Genomic DNA, 22,604 nt, shown 5'->3' on the forward strand with positions numbered 1-22,604 from the left:
CAGTGTCCTTGTCTTCAGTTCTTCAGCTTCTCCTTCGCTGCTCGTCTGCCTTTCTCTATATCTTCCTGCCCTGCCTATCCATCCCTCCTTTCCTTTTGGATGGATACTTGGTTTGATTTAAGCCTGAACTTGGATATTTTGACTGCAGGCTTCCAATGAGCACTGCCTGCCACCAGATACACTTGACCGCTGCCCACCACTGACCACTACCTGCTTCTGGATACATCGTAGCTCTGTCAGCCTACACAGCTACTCTATGATGACCTCGCATGCCATCAGCAGAGGACCCCACCTACGAACTTCCAGCCCTGGCACCCAAAGGCTCAACTTGAGGGGAACCAGGGCTTGTATAATCAAAGCTCCAGGTGGGCTTCTGCTTAATCTGGTTCCATCTGCTGATGGTGAAAACCTGCAGGGCTCCACCCTGCACATTTTTCCAATTCTGCCTCAGCCCTAGGGATGAATGCAACAAGTTGCTGAGGCCATGGATCTTGAAGACTTGACATTCTTGCAGGCCATCCCAGGTCTAGCCCACTAGCTGCAGGACCAGTAAAGAATCCTGGAACTCCTGACCACCTCCATCGACTATCTACTCACCTGAATGCTTTTACTACCGCAGTTGTGTCATCTCCTCCTGTATCGGTACAGCTTCCTCCCATAGCCTCCAGCCATTCAGTACCTCAGTTGCTGGCTCCACCCCGGTATGCTGTTGACTTCAAGCGATGTCTGGGTTTTTGGAATCAGTGTTGTATGCACTTTCAGCTGTTAGCTCCACTGTTTCCTGATGACCAAAGACTACAAACATTCTCTCCCTATTGGATAGAAGAGTCTTAGTGGGGGCCTCTCCCCTCTGTGAGCGAGGGGATCTCATCTTGTGCAACCTTAAGAAATTCACCAAGCAGTTCAAAAACATTTTTGAGGAACCTGGTCCTACTGCTGTCATGGATTCTGACTTACTTCATTCCTCCAAGGCTTCGAACCCTAGCAGAATATACAATAGAATTTCAAATGCTGTCTACAGAACTTAATTGGTGAGAGGAAAGTGTTGCCAAAATTGTTTTTGAAGGCATCTTCTCAAAAACAGTGGATGAGCTTGTTGCCCAGGATCTCCTTGCCTCCCTAGAATACTCATTGTTTTAACTGATAAAACTGATTACCATCTCCAGCAGAGGGCATGAGAGAGCTGCCCATAATGAAGTAATATCACCCTGGTTCCAATGTCCACTCTCACTTCTGGCTCCTGCTCCCTTGACTTGTACTCTCCATGAAGAGCCCATGCAATTGGACTGTAGTTGCTTAGCCCAAGAAGAGAGGCTCCATTTCAGACAGTACAGTCTTTTCCTGTATTGTGCTGGCCAGTGTCATCTATTGGCCCAATGCGCATTGAGGTCAGAAAACCTCAATGCCTGAGGTCCAGTGGGGAGATGACCCTAGTATTTACTGCTCTAGATACCCATTTACTAATTCTTGAGACCTTGGAGTTGGGTTCCACATACTTTTCCATGCAGGATTTTGTGTATTCAGACTCTAGAGTAAAATTTATCCTGAAGGAACTTGTCATTCCAATGGTCCAGATGGTCTCTCCCTTGGTAATCTTGAAATGTCTCCACTTGAATGTCATCCACTTTCATCTATGGAGATCCTCCTCCAGGTCAAGTTATCCTAACCAGTGTTCCCATGACCTTATGCACTGTCATCCCATATCTGGAAAGACTCAGCCTGCATGTGATCTCCAGGGTCCTCCATCCCCGTATCTTGGGATTATTGTGGCTCCAACTGCATCATCCACACTTTGACTGGGATTCCCTGCAGCTCACCTGATGGGGACCTGAGTACATGAATTCCTGCCTGTAGCCTGTAAAATATTCCTCGCCCTATGACACTGGCTACATTACTTTCCAGGCTTCCCCTGCAGTACAAGGAATACAAGGATGTCTTTTCAAAGGTAAAGGCTGAGATTTTGTCACCTCTCTGCGTGTATGACATGATGAGGTGGCAAACTGCACAGACAGGTTTCCCCTCTGTCACTCCAGTGAGACTCAAACCATGTCTGACTACATCTGGGAAAACCTGTATTGCAGATATATCCATCCTTCATTCTCCCCAGATGAAGCCGGGTTCTTCTTTTTTGCAAAGAAAGATGGCTCCCTAAAGCCATACATAGACTACTGCAGCTCGAACACCATCACAAAAAAGGACCTTTATCCTTTACTGCTAATAACAGAATTCTTCGACTGACTATAGGGTGCCATGATATTCACATAGCTGGACCTCAGGGGTGCATATAACCTTATTTGTATCAAGGCTGGTGATGAGAGGAAAACTGCATTTAACACTCATGATGGACACTATGAGTGTTTGGTTTTGCCATTTGGGCTTTGCAAACCCCAGCAGTTTTTCCCAAAAATGGTCAATGATATATTTTGTGACCTACTCTATACCTGTGTCATCATATATTTAGATGACATACTGATCTTTTCCCAAAAACTGAGTGCCCACTGCTGAGACATCTGTACCATCCTGCAATGGCTGTGAGAGAACAGTCTATATGCTAAGTTGGAAGAATGCCTCTTTGAACAGGAGAAACTTCCTTTTCTGGGGTACATAGTTTCTTATGACAGATTTTATATGAACTCTGCCAAGGTTAAGGCTATCAGGGACTGGCCCCACCCCGCAGCACTTCAGGCTCTACAAAGATTCTTAGGATTTGCTAGTTATTATTGTCAATTTATTACAAACTGCTCTTCCATGGCATCCCCCCTTACTGCCCTTATCTGCAAGGATGCTAACACTAAAGACCGACTCCCTGAGGCTCTAGAGACATTTCAAGAGTTAAAAAATGCCTTTGTGGATGGACTCTGTCTCCATCACCTGGATTCTATGTGGCCTTTTGTCTTAGAAGTTGATGCCTTTACTCTGGGCACAGGGGCTGTCCTGAGCCAACACACTCCAAAAGGAGTACTTTGTCCATGTTCTTTCTTCTCAAGGAAGTTCTCACCAGCGGAGTATAATTACAGCATTGGAGATCGAGAGCTCTAGGCTGTCAAACTATCCCTTGAGGAATGATGCCACCTACTCAAAGGAGCCCAAAACCATGTTACAATATACATTTGTCTCAAGAACCTCAACCATCTACATCAAGCTTAGTATTTAAATGCAAGGCAGGCCTGTTGGTCTTTGATCTTCACTTGCTTCAACTTTGATTTGCAGTATCGCCCAGCGCTCAGGAATCATTGGGAGAATGTCCTCTCTCACTTCTTCCAGACTGAGGATATTCCAGAATGACCTAAATACATCATCGATCCTACTAAGATACCCCTAGCTGCCATAGTAACAATCCCTCCAAGGAAAAATGATCGTACCTTCCAGACTACATGAGAAAGTATTGAAATGGGCCTATGACTCCCATGTCACAGGTCACAATGGACAGGCGCAAATCCTTAAATTGCCTCAGTGACAATACTGGTGGCCTCAAGATGACAAGACCTATGTTGACTCATGCTCTACTGGTGCACAGCAAAAAATGCTGCATGTCCAACTGTGGGGGCTGCTCAAGCTGTTGCCAACCACCAGGGAACACTGGACCCACCTGTCCACGGAGTTTATCGTGGACCTCCCTATCTCAAATGGTGCCACCATGATTTGGGTGGTGATAGATCAATTCTCTAAGATGGCACACCATCCCATTACCAGGCCTTTCTTCAGCACCAGAATTGGCATGGCTTTTCACCCTCCATGTTTTTCATCTGCATGGGTTGCCAAAACACAAGTTGTCAGATGTGGGAATATAATCCACCACATAATATTGGCACTCTCTCTGTAAAGATTTTTGACATCACACCAGACTATACTACTCCTTATTACCTGCATGAAATGGACAAGCAGAGTGTACCAATCATACTCACACGTCCTTCCTCCAATTTGTGTCATAGGGGCAACAGAATTGAATGCCTCACTTCATGGAAGAACTATGGTCCAGAAGAAAATTCCTGGAAGCCAGCCTAAAGCTTCTTGGACCACAATCTTTTGAAAGACTTCCATCAATGACACCCAAGGAAGCTCAGAGCCTCAGGGAGGGGCTTAAGAGTAGGTAAAGTTGCCTTCAACAGTCTGTGGGCTAACCCTGCAAATCACTGTCAAATTGTATTAAAACATAATCCTCCTCAGCAGCTATACTTATTAAAAATACATTAGACCTTCATACTAGGTGTCATCAGAGTAATGTATTCAAATATTTACACATTATTCTGCCTTATAATATAATCATCAGTCTAAGTAAGTGTCCCAATATTTATTAGCTTGCGAAACTATAGTATATTTTTTGTATTTTTTAGATTTGCAAATAAAATTGTTTAATATCAAAATAAACAGATAATCCAAGCACTTATCTTGTATAGAATCAATAGTATCAAAGAATCCCCAACGCTAAGGGGTAGATTTTAAGAGGCGCGCGAACAGCCTACTTTTGCTTGCGCATCAGACTCAAGCAAAAGTACGCTGGATTTTAGTAGATACGCGCGGAGCCGCGCGTATCCACTAAAATCCTGGATCGGCACGCGCAAGGCTATCGATTTTGTATAGCCTGCGCGCGCCGAGCTGCGCTGCCTCCCCCCGTTCCCTCCAAGGCCGCTCCGAAATCGGAGCGGCCTCGGAGGGAACTTTCCTTTGCCCTCCCCTCACCTTACCCTCCCTTCCCCTACCTAACCCACCCCCCCGGCCCTGTCTACACCCCCCCCTTACCGTTGTCGAGGGATTTACGCCTCCCGGAGGGAGACGTAAATCCCCGCGCGCCAGCGGGCCTGCTGCGCGCCGGGCCGTGACCTGGGGGCGGGTACGGAGGGCGCGGCCACGCCCCCAGGCCGTAGCCACGCCCCGTACCCGCCCCCAAAACGCGGCCGACACGCCCCCGAAACGCCGCGTCGACCGGGCCCGCCCCCCGACACGCCCCCGACACGCCCCCCTCCGAAAACCCCGGGACGTACGCGAGTCCCGGGGTCTGCGCGTGCCGGTAGGCCTATGTAAAATAGGCTTACCGGCGCGCAGGGCCCTGCTCGCCTAAATCCGCCCGGTTTTGGGCGGATTTAGGCGAGCAGGGCGCTGAAAATCCGCCCCCAATTGTTGATCTATCACTGGATGTCTATCTCCTTTAGAACTGACATGGGTCCATGTTTTGAGCTAGAGTTCTTCCTCAGGGTACAATCCAATCAAATATTTTTGTCAAGGTCTAAAATATAAGATTTGTCAAGCATTAATTCTGATATAAAATCAAGATCACAGAATTGTCACCGCTACACAGAGTAACGTACATCAATGCGTCAAACCGGAAATGTGGAGGGATACGGTTCCATTGGACTACCAATGGGTTTAAAGCATCAAAACTGTCAATCAACTGTCACTCTATGGCTTCAAAAGAATGTGATACCAATTAATGAATTGATACCAATCAATGAATACCAATTAATCTCCTCATTGAGGTTATTAGGATTTAAGGACAGGAGATGGAAAATCCAAAACTGTTCCCTATAATTAAGCTGCTGAACACACGTTCAATCACACACTATTTTAAATCCAAAAACTGATGACAGGCTTCAACACAATGCTGTACCATAGGCCTTGTAATTTCTGCGTCGCGATACAGCTACGATGTTCAATCATGCATTTGCGAACCGGTCGTGATGTCCTACCAAAATTATTTTTCTCACAGGGACAGATGATCAAGTAGATGACATTAGATGACATACAATCTGAGTAATGCTGGCCATCATGTATCTTACTGTAGAATCATCAAGCCTTTAACATCTCTGGTACTCTTTATGGCAGGACAGCGCTCCGCTTCGTGATGACATGGCTTGCCTCGTGGCCGGACACCCTACTGCAGCGGTCCTTCTTACGTGCGTGCGCAGCCGACGCTGAAACATTTAAAGGGCCCACAGCGGGAAAAGCCATGCAGCATGTCTTGATGACCTCACACAGCCAGGTCTATAAAAGCCCATCTGGAACTCAGTGCTTAAGCAACAAGTCCCACTTCTCTACGTAGCAAGTGTTGCTTCATTTCTTTACTTCCAGAATCCTTGTCTTCAGTTCTTCAGCTTTTCCTTCACTGCCCACCTGCTCTTCTTCATGCTTTCCTGCCTTGCCTATCCGTCCCTCCTTTCCTTTTGGATGGATACCTGGTTTGGCCTCAATCTGATCTTGGATATGCTTGATCACTGCCTGCCACTGACTACTGCCTGCTCCCATATACGTCAGACCTCCATCAGCCGACCCAGCTACTCTACAACAACCTTGTTATGCCATCAGCAGAGGCCCTCACCTAAGAACTGCCGGGCCTAGTACCCAAAGGCTCAACACTGTGGGGAACGAGCACTGGTATTGGAGAAGCTCCAGCTGGGCCTCTGCTTTATCTAGGTCCACCTGTTGATGGTGGGAACCTGCAGGGTTCCTACCTGCAGGTTGCACCAATCCTGCCTTAGCCCAAGGGTCCACAAACGCAACATCAGTTTAAAATAAACCAAAACAGTATGAAAATCATTGAGTACTCAAAACATGTTTGTTTGTGGATATTTATTAGATTTGTAGATTAATTTGTAAAGTGGTAGCTCTATCATTTTTTATTATTGGAAATGATTCAGCTTTATGAAAATGCATCCATGATAGACAACTATCAGTACACCAACTTCAGAGAGGGAGCAAATATTGTAAGTCTGCTAAGAGGCATACATAATGGAATCCTAAAAGACAATATTCAGCTGAGTAAGTTAGCTATATAAACTTATTTGGCTAACATGGCAGAAATACTCAGTGCTAAATGTATACCACTATTCTCTAGTTAGATGGATAAGTTTATCCGGCTAATTGTAAGACTGCCAAAAAGTTGTCCTAGACTTATTCAGCTAACTATGCCAGATTAGAATGAAAATCGTCACTTATCCGGCTAAGTTAACTGGATAAGTAGCTCCACCCTAGAATAACTCATCCTGCCCCTCACTTAAAGGTCAATTAAAAAACCCACGTGTGAGCGTCCTTGCGCACTGGGTTATAAAATCCACTACCCGATGGTATGTGCGAGTCCAATTTTATATCAGCACGTGGATGCACGTGGGAGTGCCAATTCGTGCATGCAAGGGGGAAAATTTGCTACATGTGCATGGAGATGCGATAGGGCCTTTCCCCAGTTCCCTCCCAGTCTGCTCCAATAAACAAGCAGAATGGGAGGGAACTTCCTAAACCCCCTACCTACACTGCCTCCTTTTTCCCCATTCCCCCGACCCCTAAACCCTGGCTATCTATCTTTTTTTTAATGTTTTACATCTTACCTGTGGTCCGGGCCAGGAGCAAGTTGGGCGGTTCCTAGGTTCCCGGCATGCGCGGCAAAGGGACAATGCCTTAATGGCGCTGTCCTGGCTTGCCCATGTCATGCCCAGACCCCATTCCTTGCCCACCTCTTTTTTTTGTTCGGTTCTTCTGCACGTACCAGGATATATCCTTATGGCTGCGGGCATTCAAAAATCCCTGTGGTGCGCATGCAGCCTGACCACGCGCATATCTCCCGGTTTTCTTGCAAGTTGACCATTTAAAATTAGCCCAATAGCAGGCTAATTATTTAGCTGGATAAATAGTTGACCAATTAGTAGCCATTCACTGTGCCCAAATATTGAAACTGCACCACTTAGCCAGCTAAGTACAAACTTAATTGTCTACATGGTGCTGAATATCATCCTCCCAGTGTTTAGTCTCAAAGTTCTCATTTTCTATATAACATCAGTACAATTCCAATGTGATATAGGGAGAACTAACTGCATTACTATTCATTACATAAAATAGACTACACTTTATATGCAAAAAAATTGCTAGGTATTTTTAATGTGATAGCCTCAAATATGATATTTAGAGCATACAGAATGACGACCCTACTGAAGATTTATTATTATTATTTATTATTTTTAATTTTTATATACCGAAGTTCTTGTAGGGACTACAAATCACTCCGGTTTACATACAACGAAGAACTGCTCAACAAAGAGCGGAGCTTTACATGGAACCGTATAACATATGGAACAGTATAACTGGTTGACAATTTAACATAGTGCTAAATAAAGTAATAATATTTTAACTGGTAATAAATAAAGAAATATAATATTTTATATAAGAAGTATAACTATTTAACATAGCAATAAATATAAATATAAGCAGTGCCTAATATATATATGAAATAAAGTGAATTTTTGAGCTCAAAGATAATTGTCCAGTTGCAGATTCTTAAAAATAGTACTAGATACAGTGTCCTTAGTTAAGGGATACCTGGTAATTAGGAAGTCTGTCAGTCACAGTAAGATTAAGCGTCTGGGAAAGCTTGTTGGAAGAGAAAAGTCTTCAGTCTTTTTTTGAAGATGGTTTATTTATATACTCCACTCCATCTCTAGTCATTTCCACAACCACCTTCACTCCTTTTATTTACCTCTTCTACCCCTCAGGTCAGACTATGTTTATTCTTGCTTTAGAATAAATCCAGGATGGAGTTCAGTGATTGCATGTATGCAGATCTCATTATTTCATATGGGAACAATTGGCAAGCAGGAATGTTACCTCTAGTAAACCTTCTTATTTCATAGTATATACACACAAAGGGCCAGATTTTCGAACCTACGCGCGGGCATAGATTTGTGCGTGCAACCCGGTGCTCACAAATCTACGCCCGATTTTATAACATGCGCGTGCAGCCGTGCTCATGTTATAAAATCCGGGGTCATCGCACGCAAGGGGGTGCACACTTGTGCACCTTGTGCTCACCGAGCCCTAAGGGAGCCCCGATGGCTTTCCCCGTTCCCTCCTAGGCCACTCCAAAGCCGCAGAGGAAACTTTCTTTTCGCCCCCCCCCCCACCTTCCCCTCCCTTCCCCTATCTAACCCACCCCCAGCCCTACCTAAATCCCCCCCACCTATATTATTTACGTTGCGCCTGCCTCTGGGCAGGTGTAGGTTGCACGCGCCGGCCAAGTGCCGGCCCATGATCCCCCAGACTAGCGGGCCTTCGGATGCCTGTGGCCATGCCCCCACCCCACCTTAGACGGCCCCCTTTTTTCAAGCCCCGGGACATGCGTGCGTCCTAGGGCTTGCACATGTCGCCAAGCCTATGCAAAATAGGCTCGGTGCACAGGAGGAGTTTAAAAGGGTTACGCGCGTATATTACGCGCGTAACCCTTTTAAAATCCGCCCCAAAGTTAATTACTGACTACAGTTTCTATGCAAAAGTCACCTTTAAGGGACCATTATAATTTGCCTCATTTGGAATTGCATATATTTTCTTCCTATTCAAATATTACTTTCCTATATTTCCTTGAACAATGTTATGCATGTTATGAATCGGAGAGTGGACCCTTGTTCTGAGGTAGAGTCTGCACTGCCGAGAAGGAAGTGAACCCTCGACAGTCTCTACAGTCAGATGGCAAGGCCTGTTGAAGATGTTGAGAGGATGACTTCACCCTGGAAGCTCGTGATCCCCCCAGGAGGAGCCCGTAGGGACACGGCCGCTGGGACTTAGGCAACTCCCTGAAGAATGAAGATGGTCTGGATGCAGGTGCCTCCTGCAGGTCATGGGTTCCAGATGGCTGCTGCCTCCAGCAGGTTGTGAGAAGTCTGGGAGTATACATAGAAGAATAGTCCCAATCCAGTCCAAGGGTCGAAGTCCAGAGGGAGGTCGAGAGCCGGTCCAGGAGCAGACGGGAGAATGGTCCAAAGCCAATCCAGGAGTAGAGAAGGAGAAGGGTCCAGAGCCAGTCCGATACCAGAAATCACCACCGCCGGTCCGAGGGTCAGGAGCCAAAGAATCAGTCCAACAAGGAGAAGTGCAGGAGCGGAGCAAGGAGCGGATCCGGAACACCAAAACAGGAACCAAGCACAGAGCCTCAATACCAAGGCAAGGTCTGAGGAGCAGACCTTGCCTAAATACCTGGAAGAAGTGAGGAGCCTCCAGGAGGGAGCCACAACATTTCCTGTCATGGCCCCTTTAAATCTAATCTTCAGCCGTGCGCGCGGCCCTAAGCAGCTGGGAAGAGAGAGGAGTCATCTCAGCCTGGTTGGGCTCTGCGGCTGGCCCGGGCAGCAGCCAAGGCCGCGGGAAGAACGTCGGAGGAGGCTCCCTGCTCCTGCAGGAGCCTCCGGGCCTACCTGACATTGCGGGTGAGTACTTGGTCCCAGCCACGGACCACCGCGGTCTGCGGCCATGACGGTTGGCCCCGGTCATGGTTTGCCCCGGCCGGCGGCCATAACAGTAACCCCTCCTTTAGGCCTCCCTCTAGAAGGCTTGGGCTTATCTGGGTGTTCGTTGTGAAAATTTTGGAGAAGTGTTTTATCCAGGATATTCTTTGCAGGCTCCCAGGAATTCTCTTCTGGTCTGAATCCTTCCCAAGATAGCAAATACTCCCATATGCAACCTCGTTTACGGACATCAAGTACTTCATGCACCCGATAAATCATTTCTTCTTCTGCCCTTGGTGGTAAGGCTTCGGGAATCTTTCGAGTAGGCCAAGTGAGGACCAACGATTTCAGAAGGGACACATGGAAGGAGTTATGAATTTTCAAGGTGGTCGGTAAACGGAGTTGGTAAGTTACAGGATCCAGCTGACGTAGTACAGGAAAAGGTCCAATATAATGTGGGGCCAACCGCATGGAAGGAACTCGAAACCGGATATGGCGTGTGCTGAGCCATACTCTCTCTCCTGCTGCTCATCGATGCTTCTCAGCAAATGTCTTGGCGGAATGAGCAGCTTTCCGTAGCATGCGCTGAGTGTGAATCCAGAGCAGTCGTAATTGTACTGCGGTAAGTTGTGCTGCTGGTGATGGTACCAATAAAGGCAATGGTAGAGGCGGCCTGGGGTGTCGTCCAAATATAATCTGGAACGGAGACGTCCCCGTTGCGGAGCAAACAAGCGAGTTATGGGAAAATTCAGCCCATGAGAGAAGTGTTGCCCAATCATCCTGGCGGGAGTTGACGTACATTCGAAGAAATTGATTCAATGCACGATTAGTGCGTTCCGCCTGTCCATTAGCCTGCGGATGAAATGCCGTGGTGTAATCCAGAGAAATGTTACATTTTTTGCAAAGATTGAGCCAGTAATGGGCCATGAACTGAGGGCCATGATCAGATACAATGTGCTGTGGGAGGCCATGGAGACAAAAAATATGAAGCATAAACAGTTGGGCCAGGCGAGGAGCTGATGGGAGGGAGGGAAGTGGGATAAAGTGGGCCATTTTGGAAAATCGATCCACAACTACCCAAATTACTGTATTGCCCTCAGATGGCGGAAGGTCCACAATAAAATCCGTGGAAATATGTGTCAAGGGTTTTTGAGGAATAGTGGCTGTAAAAGTCCCCAAGTCTTCCCAGTAGGACTCTTGTGTTGGGCACAAGTTGGGCAAGAATCCACATATGCACGAATATCCTTGTGCATGTCGGGCCACCAGTAATATTGTTGTAGGAGCGATTGAGTCCGAGCTCTGCCCAGATGTCCGGCTAACGGAGAATCGTGTCCCCATTGTAATACTTTAGTACGAAGTCTCTTAGGTACCACAGTCTTGCCCGGTGGGACTGTGAACGTTGTGGAGAGGATAATGCGAGCAGGATCAATAATATTTTGGATTGGCTCCTCAATGTCCACATCGGAGAAAGATCGGGACAGTGCATCAGCCTTGATATTCTTTGTAGCTGGTCGATATCGAAGCTCGAAATCGAAACGTGAGAAGAAAAGTGCCCAGTGAGCTTGATGAGGGTTCAGACGTTGAGCTTGTTGAAGATACACCAAGTTTTTGAGGTCAGTGAAGACAGTGATACGGTGCTGTGCCCCCTCCAATCACTGTTACCACTCTTCGAACGTGAGCTTGATAGCAAGAAGTTCTTTGTCACTAATAGAATAATTGTGTTCTGCTGGAGAAAATTTTCTAGAGAAATAGGAGCATGGATGAAATTTTCCCGATGCACTGTTCTGGCTCAGTACAGCTCCTACTCCTTCAGCGGAGACATCGACCTCTACTGTAAACGGACATCTGGGATCTGGATGTCGAAGACAGGATTGTTGAAGGAAGGATTCTTTGAGAGCCTGAAAGGCTTCTACAGCCTCTATGGGCCAGGCCTTGATGTTTGCCCCCTTATGAGTGAGTACCATAAGAGGTGCAGCCAGCTTAGAAAAGTTCTGTATAAAACTACGGTAGTAGTTCGCAAATCCAAGGAATCGTTGGAGGGCCTGTAGACCACTAGGCTGAGGCCATTCTTGGATGCATTTTAGTTTAGCGGGGTCCATTTGAAATCCCTGCTTAGAAATGATATAACCCAAAAAAGGTAAAGCTTCTTTTTCAAAGAGACATTTTTCCAATTTAGCATAGAGTCGATTTTCTCTCAGACATTGTAATACTTGAACAACATGTTGACGATGCGTCTGTAAATCGCAGGAAAAAAATCAAAATATCATCTAAGTAGACTACCATGCAGATATAGAGCAGGTCTCTAAATATTTCGTTAACAAAGTGCTGAAAGACAACAGGAGCATTGGTCAATCGGAAAGGCATAACAAGATATTCATAATGTCCATCTCTGGTGTTAAAAGCCGTCTTCCACTCATCTGCCTCACGAATCCTAACTAGATTGTATGCTCCTCGGAGGTACAATTTTGAAAACACCTTGGCCCCCCTGTAGACGGTCGAAGAGTTCAGCTATAAGTGGCAATGGGTACCGGTCCTTGATAGTAATGACATTGAGCCCACGATAGTCTATACATGGATGCAAGGTCCCATCCTTTTTTCCAACAAAGAAAAAACCAGCCCCGGCTGGAGATTTAGAGCACCTGATGAATCCTTTCTGCAGGTTGTCTCGAATATATTCTGACATAGCTTGAATCTCCAAGGCAGACAACGGATAGACCCTACCCCGAGGTGGGATGATGCCAGGAATCAAATTAATGTTACAATCAAATTCTTGATGTGGAAGTAAAATGTCCGCAGCTTTTTTGGAAAAAACGTCTGAAAACTGCTTGTACTGAGACGGCAGACCTTCCAACTGAGAAGTACAGATGAAGCTACTGGAGGGACTTGATCCGTGAATACAGGTCTCCAGGCATTTTGATCCCCATTGGATTAGTTTTAGAGAGTTCCAGTCAAACTGGGGGTTGTGTTACTGTAACCATGGAATACCAAGAACTATAGGATGGATTGCTCTTTGGATGATATAAAAAGATGCTTTTGGTGTGGTTCGGTGAAATGTGACATTCCATCGGAACAGTATGATGAGTTATCCTCCCTGGCAGAGGATCTCCATGAATGGAGGATATAATTAATAGCTTTGGACACAAGCAAGTGGGTATGTGTAGTTGCTCTACCACATCTTGTAGAATAAAATTTCCACCAGCTCCAGAATCTACTAAAGCCATAGTGGAGAACCGATGATCTTCGAAATTCAGGGTGACCTGTAGAGTCAGTGGGGGAGCCAGAGAGGTGATGCCTAGGGTTACTCCCCCAATGGAGCCTAGGCATTGGAGTTTCCCGGATGTGTAGGACAACGGGCAATGAGATGACCCACTCCTCCACAATATAGACAGAGGCCTGCCTTGCGGCGTCTTTGCTGTTCTTCTGGAGAAAAGGGGCCTCATCCCAATTGCATAGGTTCCTCCATAGTTCCTTCGGATTTAGGTGCTGTTTGGGAGGCGGAAACCGAACGGGAAGGTGTGGCTCCTGCTACGTGCCTTCTTGTACTTGATCCCTCCGGCACTCTTTCCTGTAGTCATAAGAACATAAGAAAATGCCATACTGGGTCAGACCAAGGGTCCATCAAGCCCAGCATCCTGTTTCCAACAGTGGCCAATCCAGGCCATAAGAACCTGGCAAGTACCCAAAAACTAAGTCTATTCCATGTTACCATTGCTAATGGCAGTGGCTATTCTCTAGTGAACTTAATAGCAGGTAATGGACTTCTCCTCCCAAGAACTTATCCAATCCTTTTTTAAACCCAGCTATACTAACTGCACTAACCACATCCTCTGGCAACAAATTCCAGAGTTTAATTGTGCGTTGAGTAAAAAAGAACTTTCTCCGATTAGTTTTAAATGTGCGCCATGCTAACTTCATGGAGTGCCCCCTAGTCTTTCTATTATCCGAAAGAGTAAATAACCGATTCACATCTACCCATTCTAGACCTCTCATAATTTTAAACATGTCTATCATATACCCCCTGAGCCGTCTCTTCTCCAAGCTGAAAAGTCCTAACCTCTTTAGTATTTCCTCATAGGGGAGCTGTTCCATTCCCCTTATCATTTTGGTAGCCCTTCTCTGTACCTTCTCCATCGCAATTATATCTTTTTTGAGATGTGGCGACCAGAATTGTATACAGTATTCAAGGTGCGGTCTCACCATGGAGCGATACAGAGGCATTATGACATTTTCCGTTTTATTCACCATTCCCTTTCTAATAATTCCCAACATTCTGTTTGTTTTTTTTCGATCAATTCGGGTGACCAAGACCACGATGGAAGCCAAGGATTGCGGTAACTCTCGGGCTGCCATTTCATCTTTTATTCTGGGAGACAGGCCCTCTAAGAATATAGACCAAAGACAGTTCTCCTCCCAGTGGAGTTCGGATGCCAAAGTTCTGAATTCAATAGTATAATCGGCCAGTGGTCGCCCACCTTGCCGGAGTTGTAAAATCTTGGAACCCACAACCACTTGTTTCCTGGGGTCGTCAAACACCGCTTGAAATAATTCCAAGAATTTAGGCAGATTTTGTAGGACTGGATCTGACCGTCGCCAGAAAGGGGAAGCCCAGGCCAGGGCCTTACTCTCCAACAATGATAGGATATATGTTGTTTTGGTAAGATCATCTGGAAAGATGGAGGCTTGAAGATGAAAGTGCATGCTGCACTGGTCGAGAAATCCTTGACACAAGTGAGGGTCTCCGGCATAACGTGGAGGAGTCGGCAATGGAATCACGGACCGGGTATTACTCTGCACCACTGAGGGTAGTGGTGGCGGAATGGCTTGAGTTGTGGCTATAGAATCCAGCTAGGCGTTAAGTCGTTCCAAGGAAGCTGCCATGGATTATAGTATTCGTTGCTGCTCCATGACCTTCTGGGCTAATCCAGGAATGGCCTGACGAGCTGAGGCCTCTGCCGGGTCCATGGCCTTGGTATTGTGTTATGAATCAGAGAGTGGACCCTTGTTCCGAGGTAGAGTCTGCACTGCCGAGAAGGAAGTTAACCCTCATCGTTCTCTACCGTCAGATGGTAAGGCCTGTTGAAGATGTTGAGAGGACGACTTCACCCTGGAAGCTCGTGATCCTCCAGGAGGAGCCCATAGGGACATGGCCGCTGGGACTTAGGCAACTCCCTGAAGAATGAAGATGGTCTGGATGCAGGTGCCTCCTGCAGGTCGTGGGTTCCAGATGGCTGGCGCCTCCAGCAGGTCGTGAGAAGTCTGGGAGTATACGTAGAAGAATAGCTCCAATCCAATCCAAGGGTCAAAGTCCAGAGAGTGGTCGAGAGCCAGTCCAGGAGCAAATGGGAGAATGGTCCGAAGCCGATCCAGGAGTAGAGAAGGAGAAGGGTCCAGAGCCAGTCCAAGTCGATACCAGAAATCATCACCGCCAGTCCGAGGGTCAGGAGCCAAAGAATCAGTCCAACAAGCAGAAGAGCAGGAGCGGAGCAAGGAGCGTATCCGGAACACCAAAACAGGAACCAAGCACAGAGCCTCAATACCAAGGCAAGGTCTGAGGAGCAGACCTTGCCTAAATACCTGGAAGAAGGGAGGAGCCTCCAGGAGGGAGCCACAACATTTCCTGTCATGGCCCCTTTAAATCTAATCTTCAGCCGTGCGCGCAGCCCTAAGCAGCCGGGAAAAGGGAGGAGTCATCTCAGCCCCGTTGGGCTCCGCAGCCAGCCCGGGCAGTGGCCAAGGCTGCAGGAAGAACGTCGGAGGAGGCTCCCTGCTCCTGCAGGAGCCTCCGGGCCCACCCGACATCGCGGGTGAGTACTTGGTCCCGGCTGCGGACCACCAAGCCGGCGGCCATGACGGTCGCCCCGGTCGTGGTTTGCTGCGGCCATAACAATGCACTAACCTTTCCATTAGTTATATATCAATCACAACTTTATTATCCTAGACAGCTTTTTTCTTTCATTCACAATTGTTCACCCTCTTTACTCATATTTTCTCTTATATGGCTCTATCTATTTGCAACCCCACACACATATTTTCTACATGCGTGCAGTCGTGTTCTTCTGCCAAGTCATGCCAGGTTGCTGACCTGGAACTTTTTGTTATCAACCTGGAATCTTTTAAAACTTGTTTTCTTTTCCCTATTGAAAAAGTAGAAGGTGGAGGCTTTTGTTGGCCCCAACCCAGTACCATTTTATTTATTTTTTAGAAAATTACCCCTGCATGCATACAAATAGCTTTATTTATATCCACCTTTCATCTTCATTAACACATAGCATACATCCAGGACATCCAGGACATCGTTTAAGGTTTATTTAGTTTTCCTGATATTGTTATTCCTCTGAGCCATTTTATAAAAATACAAGATGCAAACTTTTGTATTTGCTAACATCAATAATTAAAGGTCTGCTGAAAATTGTTCTCTGACTCACTAATGGGTAGGTCAAGCCTTTAATAAATAGTTACAATATTGGTTAAGGGGCTACGATTGACATTATTTTATAAAAATAAACAAATAATCTCATACTATAATATGACTTACCTTGCTTAGGTAGTTTATTTTACTGAAAGCATACATAAGCACTTTTCAAACTCTCACTGTGTAGGTACTTCAAAGTTCTGTTTTCTTTCCTAGGTCAGCAATGCTTTTTCTCGATAAAGTGATTAGCTTTTAGATGTCACAGACAAGGACTTTGTTGCTGATGGAGTGATTAAATGATGTGCAGATCTTGTCCGTATGAGTGACAGTGATAATTATACGGAAAATAAGTATGGACTAGCTACGTTCCCCTGGAACACAGCTCAGAATAAAGGCATCAGCTGTGTGATGCTTTCGGTAACTCAGACCTCTCTTCATTACTGCCCTATCACTCCTCCAGAATTGAAACTATTTCATCCCCTATAATGAAGTTTAAAGGAAAAAGTCACTGTGGAATTTCAATGTCGTCTCCTGTCTCTATAGTTGACTTACTCCTAGACAATTTAAAAAAGCAGCTGGGGATACTAACCTGCCTTGCTGTTAAAACTTCTATAGTATATTTAACAAAGCTTGCAAACTAGAAGTTCAATGATAGGTGTGATTCAGGTTTTCAGTCGTGCAAATGTAAGTCTGCCTCTCACATTTTTCTTAGGACTCCTTTAAATTTTAAAGGAAAAGAAAATGAAAGATTAATGAATAGCCAAAATGCTCACATTTAAAAAATTTTTTTTTTATCATTATTAGGGATGTGAATCGTGTCCTCGATCGTCTTAACGATCGATTTCGGCCGGGAGGGGGAGGGAATCGTATTGTTGCCGTTTGGGGGGGGTAAAATATCGTGAAAAATCGTTAAAAATCGTTAAAAATCGAAAAATCGAAAAACCGGCACATTAAAACCCCCTAAAACCCACCCCCGACCCTTTAAATTAAATCCCCCACCCTCCCGAACCCCCCCCCCAAATAACTTAAATAACCTGCGGGTCCAGCGGCGGTCCGGAACGGGCTCCTGCTCCTCAATCTTGTCGTCTTCAGCCGGCGCCATTTTCCAAAATGGCGCTGAAAAATGGCGGCGGCCATAGACGAAAAAGATTGGACGGCAGGAGGTCCTTCCGGACCCCCGCTGGACTTTTGGCAAGTCTCGTGGGGGTCAGGAGGCCCCCCACAAGCTGGCCAAAAGTTCCTGGAGGTCCAGCAGGGGTCAGGGAGCGATTTCCCGCCGCGAATCGTTTTCGTACGGAAAATGGCGCCGGCCATACGCGTATGGCCGGCGCCATTTTCCGTACGGAAAATGGCGCCGGCAGGAGATCGACTGCAGGAGGTCGTTCAGCGAGGCGCCGGAACCCTCGCTGAACGACCTCCTGCAGTCGATCTCCTGCCGGCGCCATTTTCCGTACGAAAACGATTCGCGGCGGGAAATCGCTCCCTGACCCCCGCTGGACCTCCAGGAACTTTTGGCCAGCTTGTGGGGGGCCTCCTGACCCCCACGAGACTTGCCAAAAGTCCAGCGGAGGTCCGGAAGGACCTCCTGCCGTCCAATCTTTTTCGTCTATGGCCGCCGCCATTTTTCGGCGCCATTTTGGAAAATGGCGCCGGCTGAAGACGACAAGATTCAGGAGCAGGAGCCCGTTCCGGACCGCTGCCGTTCCGGACCGCCGCTGGACCCGCAGGTTATTTAAGTTATTTGGGGGGGGTTCGGGAGGGTGGGGGATTTAATTTAAAGGGTCGGGGGTGGGTTTTAGGGGGTTTTAGTGTGCCGGCTCACGATTCTAACGATTTATAACGATAAATCGTTAGAATCTGTATTGTATTGTGTTCCATAACGGTTTAAGACGATATTAAAATTATCGGACGATAATTTTAATCGTCCTAAAACGATTCACATCCCTAATCATTATACTCTGAGATGGTAACTTTCAAACTGGCATGCGGGCATACATGCACACAAGTGCATTGGCAAGCACACAGAGACAGGACCATTTTATAACATGTATGCACATATGCGTATATGTTATAAAATAGTCTAGGTGTGTGTACGCATGCTCCTTATTTTGCAACTCGGTACGCACAGCTGCGTAAAGTCAGGTTTGGACTGCACAAGTGAAGGAATTTTATAACAGACGCATGTCACGTCATGACCAGTTTCACCAGTTCATCCACCAGTTCGCCCAGTCTACAGCTAGGTCCTCCAAACCTTCCTCATTATTTAGCTTGCACTCTTCCAAGTTACCCCAGTCACCTTAAACCTCTCAGGGTTATCTGTATTTTTTTTAACTTATGCATCCTCCATAGGAAAAGTAAGCTACACTTGACCTGGGTGCACCAGGCACATAGGTACTTGTGCATACATTTCTTGGCCCCACTCCATAATGCCCACATTCCACTCACACCATGCCAACACCACACCCCTTTTTCGTTCAAAGTAAAATAATCACATTTCAGGATATATGCACGCATGTAGATGGCTTTTAAAATCTGGTGGACACGCACATTTTCTATGACAGAATCGATGATTGTGACAATTACCGACCAGTATCCAACCTGTCTTTCATTACTAAAGTCCTTGAAAAAGCAGTGCTATCAGATAGGGATGTGCAGAGGGACACATACGTTGCATTCTGGATTCGTATTTGTCGGGGGGCAGATATGTTGCATTCGGCAAGGGGGCCCCCGATACATTTATGCATTAATTTGTAGGGATGTGAATCGTTTTACGACGATTAAAATTATCGTCCGATAATTTTAATATCGTCTTAAACCGTTATGAAACACAATACAATAGAGATTCTAACGATTTATCGTTATAAATCGTTAGAATCGTGAGCCGGCACACTAAAACCCGCTAAAACCCACCCCCGACCCTTTAAATTAAATCCACCACCCTCCCGAACCCCCCCCCCCAAATAACTTAAATTACCTGGTGGTCCAGCGGCGGTCCGGAACGGCAGCGGTCCGGAACGGGCTCCTGCTATTGAATCTTGTTGTCTTCAGCCGGCGCCATTTTCCAAAATGGCGCCGAAAAATGGCGGCGGCCATAGACCAACAGGATTCGACGGCAGGAGGTCCTTCCGGACCCCCGCTGGACTTTTGGCAAGTCTTGTGGGGGTCAGGAGGCCCCCCCCCAAGCTGGCCAAAAGTTCCTGGAGGTCCAGCGGGGGTCAGGGAGCGATTTCCCGCCGCGAATCGTTTTCCGTACGGAAAATGGCGCCGGCAGGAGATCGACTGCAGGAGGTCGTTCAGCGAGGCGCCGGAACCCTCGCTGAACGACCTCCTGCAGTCGATCTCCTGCCGGCGCCATTTTCCGTACGGAAAACGATTCGCGGCGGGAAATTGCTCCCTGACCCCCGCTGGACCTCCAGGAACTTTTGGCCAGCTTGGGGGGGGGCCTCCTGACCCCCACAAGACTTGCCAAAAGTCCAGCGGGGGTCCGGAAGGACCTCCTGCCGTCGAATCCTGTTGGTCTATGGCCGCCGCCATTTTTCGGCGCCATTTTGGAAAATGGCGCCGGCTGAAGACAACAAGATTCAATAGCAGGAGCCCGTTCCGGACCGCTGCCATTCCGGACCGCCGCTGGACCACCAGGTAATTTAAGTTATTTGGGGGGGGGGTTCGGGAGGGTGGGGGATTTAATTTAAAGGGTCGGGGGTGGGTTTTAGCGGGTTTTAACGATTTTAGCGGGTTTTAACGATTTTAACGATTTATCACGATATTTTACCCCCCCCAAACGGCAACAATACGATTCCCTCCCCCTCCCAGCCGAAATCGATCGTTAAGACGATCGAGGACACGATTCACATCTCTATTAATTTGTATTTGTTTCCCGGCTAAAACTGAATTAGCTACAACCCCCCACCCTACTGACCCCCCAAGACTTACCAAAACTCCCTGGTGGTCCAGCGGGGGGTCCAGGAGCCATCTTCCACACTCACACCCTCGGCTGCCGGCATTCAAAATGGCGCCGATAGCCTTTGACCTTCTATGAACAGGGGCTACCAGTGCCATTGGTCAGCCCCGTCACATGGTAGGTGCAATGGATGGCCGGTGCTGGACCACTTGCCAAAAGTCCCTGGTGGTCCAGCGGGGGTCCGGGTGCGATCTCCTGCACTCGGGCCATCGGCTGCCAGTAATCAAAATAGCGCCGATAGCCTTTGCCCTCAATATGTCACAGGGGCTACCGGTGCCATTGGTCAGCCCCTGTCACATGATAGGAGCACAAGATGTCGCCGGCCATCCATTGCTCCTATCATGTGACAGGGGATGTCCTGTCTTTTCCTTCCTAAAAGACAGGACATTCCAAGTCAAACTGGGTAATCAAATTCCTGACTCCTTCCCAATTGATACAGGTGTCCCCCAAGGTTCAGCACTCTCGGCCACACTATTCAACATCTATTTGCTGCCTGTATGCACTTTACTAGCAAACCTTGGAATCAAATTCTTCCTATATGCAGATGACATACAATTCTACATCCCTTTCGTCAAAACACTTGATAAAGCTGTGTCATCTCTGATAACATACATGAAGGACATACAACAACTTTCTCAACTGAAACTAACTCTAAACCCTAAAAAAACAGAAATTGTGTGGTTAAGGAGTGAAGATAACCTGGATTAAATAACTAAATAATGAAATTAGTGGAACAGAGAAGGAATGTGTATTTGTTTTTAACAGGCTTTGCATGAGAGACGCAAGCAGTTTGTGTGGAGCCAGCTCAAGGCCTAGCGTACCAAGATAACGGTACTTTTACATCATTAGTTTAGGTAAAAGGTTTAGTCCAAATAAGGGCAAAAAACAGACACTGTTAGCAAAATCTGTATATAAGAATGTAATGTGCAACTTGAAAACTGAGAAGGCTTTGATGCGTCATTGTTAAGATGCTCTAAGTCACTCCCAGGAAAACTATCTTTCCTGTAAAATCTTCTTCTGCCTTTTACTTTGCTTTTCTATAATAAATAGTATTATTGAGAAATATAAAGACTGTGAGTGTTTTCTATAACAAACCAGCCTGCGCAGCAAAACCTCTGAGTGCCATAAGCCTCAGTTAGTAAATTGGGAACATCTTGTGAGGTAAGAAAGGTAACAACTAGTAAAGTCCCTGCCCTGCTGGTAAGCCAGGTAATAACTAAATAGTCCCCGAGACATTGATAGCACACTTTGCCATAAATAAGCTATTACCATAAAACACGCCCCTCTTCCTATCACATGCGATAGTTTGATGTATCTAGTCTTTAGCCCTGACTAAAGTTTAAGAAAGTATATTCAGCAGGAGACTTGTACTGCTGAATATCAATGTTATGTTATCTAGCTAACTTTAACTGGAAAACTTGTGTGCTTGCTGGCATACTGAATATGGACCTCAATATCTATAAATTTGGCTGGAAAAAGTATTAACAGAAAAAAGTAGTGAAATTCTCTTTGTGCATCTTTTCCTTTGATAATTTCCAAAGTAAAAGTACATGACTATTTTTTCATTGAAAATTGGTGGAAAACGTTCCCACAGGCTTTGCAGCAGTTAAAAATTGCCTCTGTATAACAGCATCTATTACAAGGGCTGTAGTTACAAGAGTACCTCCACTTGTAGCACACTTTGGGGTTAATTTTCAAAAGGATTTACACATGTAAATGTAACTTCTATTGTACCAATTTTCATAAGCCCATATACACATGTACAACCCAATTTTAAGCATGTAAATGCTTTTTAAAATCAGGCCCTCACTGTTTATTTGTAGTGGACTTATGCCATATAATTAGTCAGTGAACACAAACCCACAAGACCTTAAAGACTGGATTTTCAAAGCTATACACGCGTAAGGGGGGGTTACGCGTGCCGGGCCTCTTTTATAAAGACCCGGCGACACGTATAAAGCTCCAGGATGCGTCTAAGTCCCGGGGCTTTACAAAAGGGGCCAGTCCAGGGGTGGGGCGGGGGAAGGGCGGGAGT

The sequence above is a fragment of the Rhinatrema bivittatum genome, chromosome 9 (genome assembly GCF_901001135.1).
Source record: "Rhinatrema bivittatum chromosome 9, aRhiBiv1.1, whole genome shotgun sequence".
NCBI classification, from domain to species: domain Eukaryota; kingdom Metazoa; phylum Chordata; class Amphibia; order Gymnophiona; family Rhinatrematidae; genus Rhinatrema; species Rhinatrema bivittatum.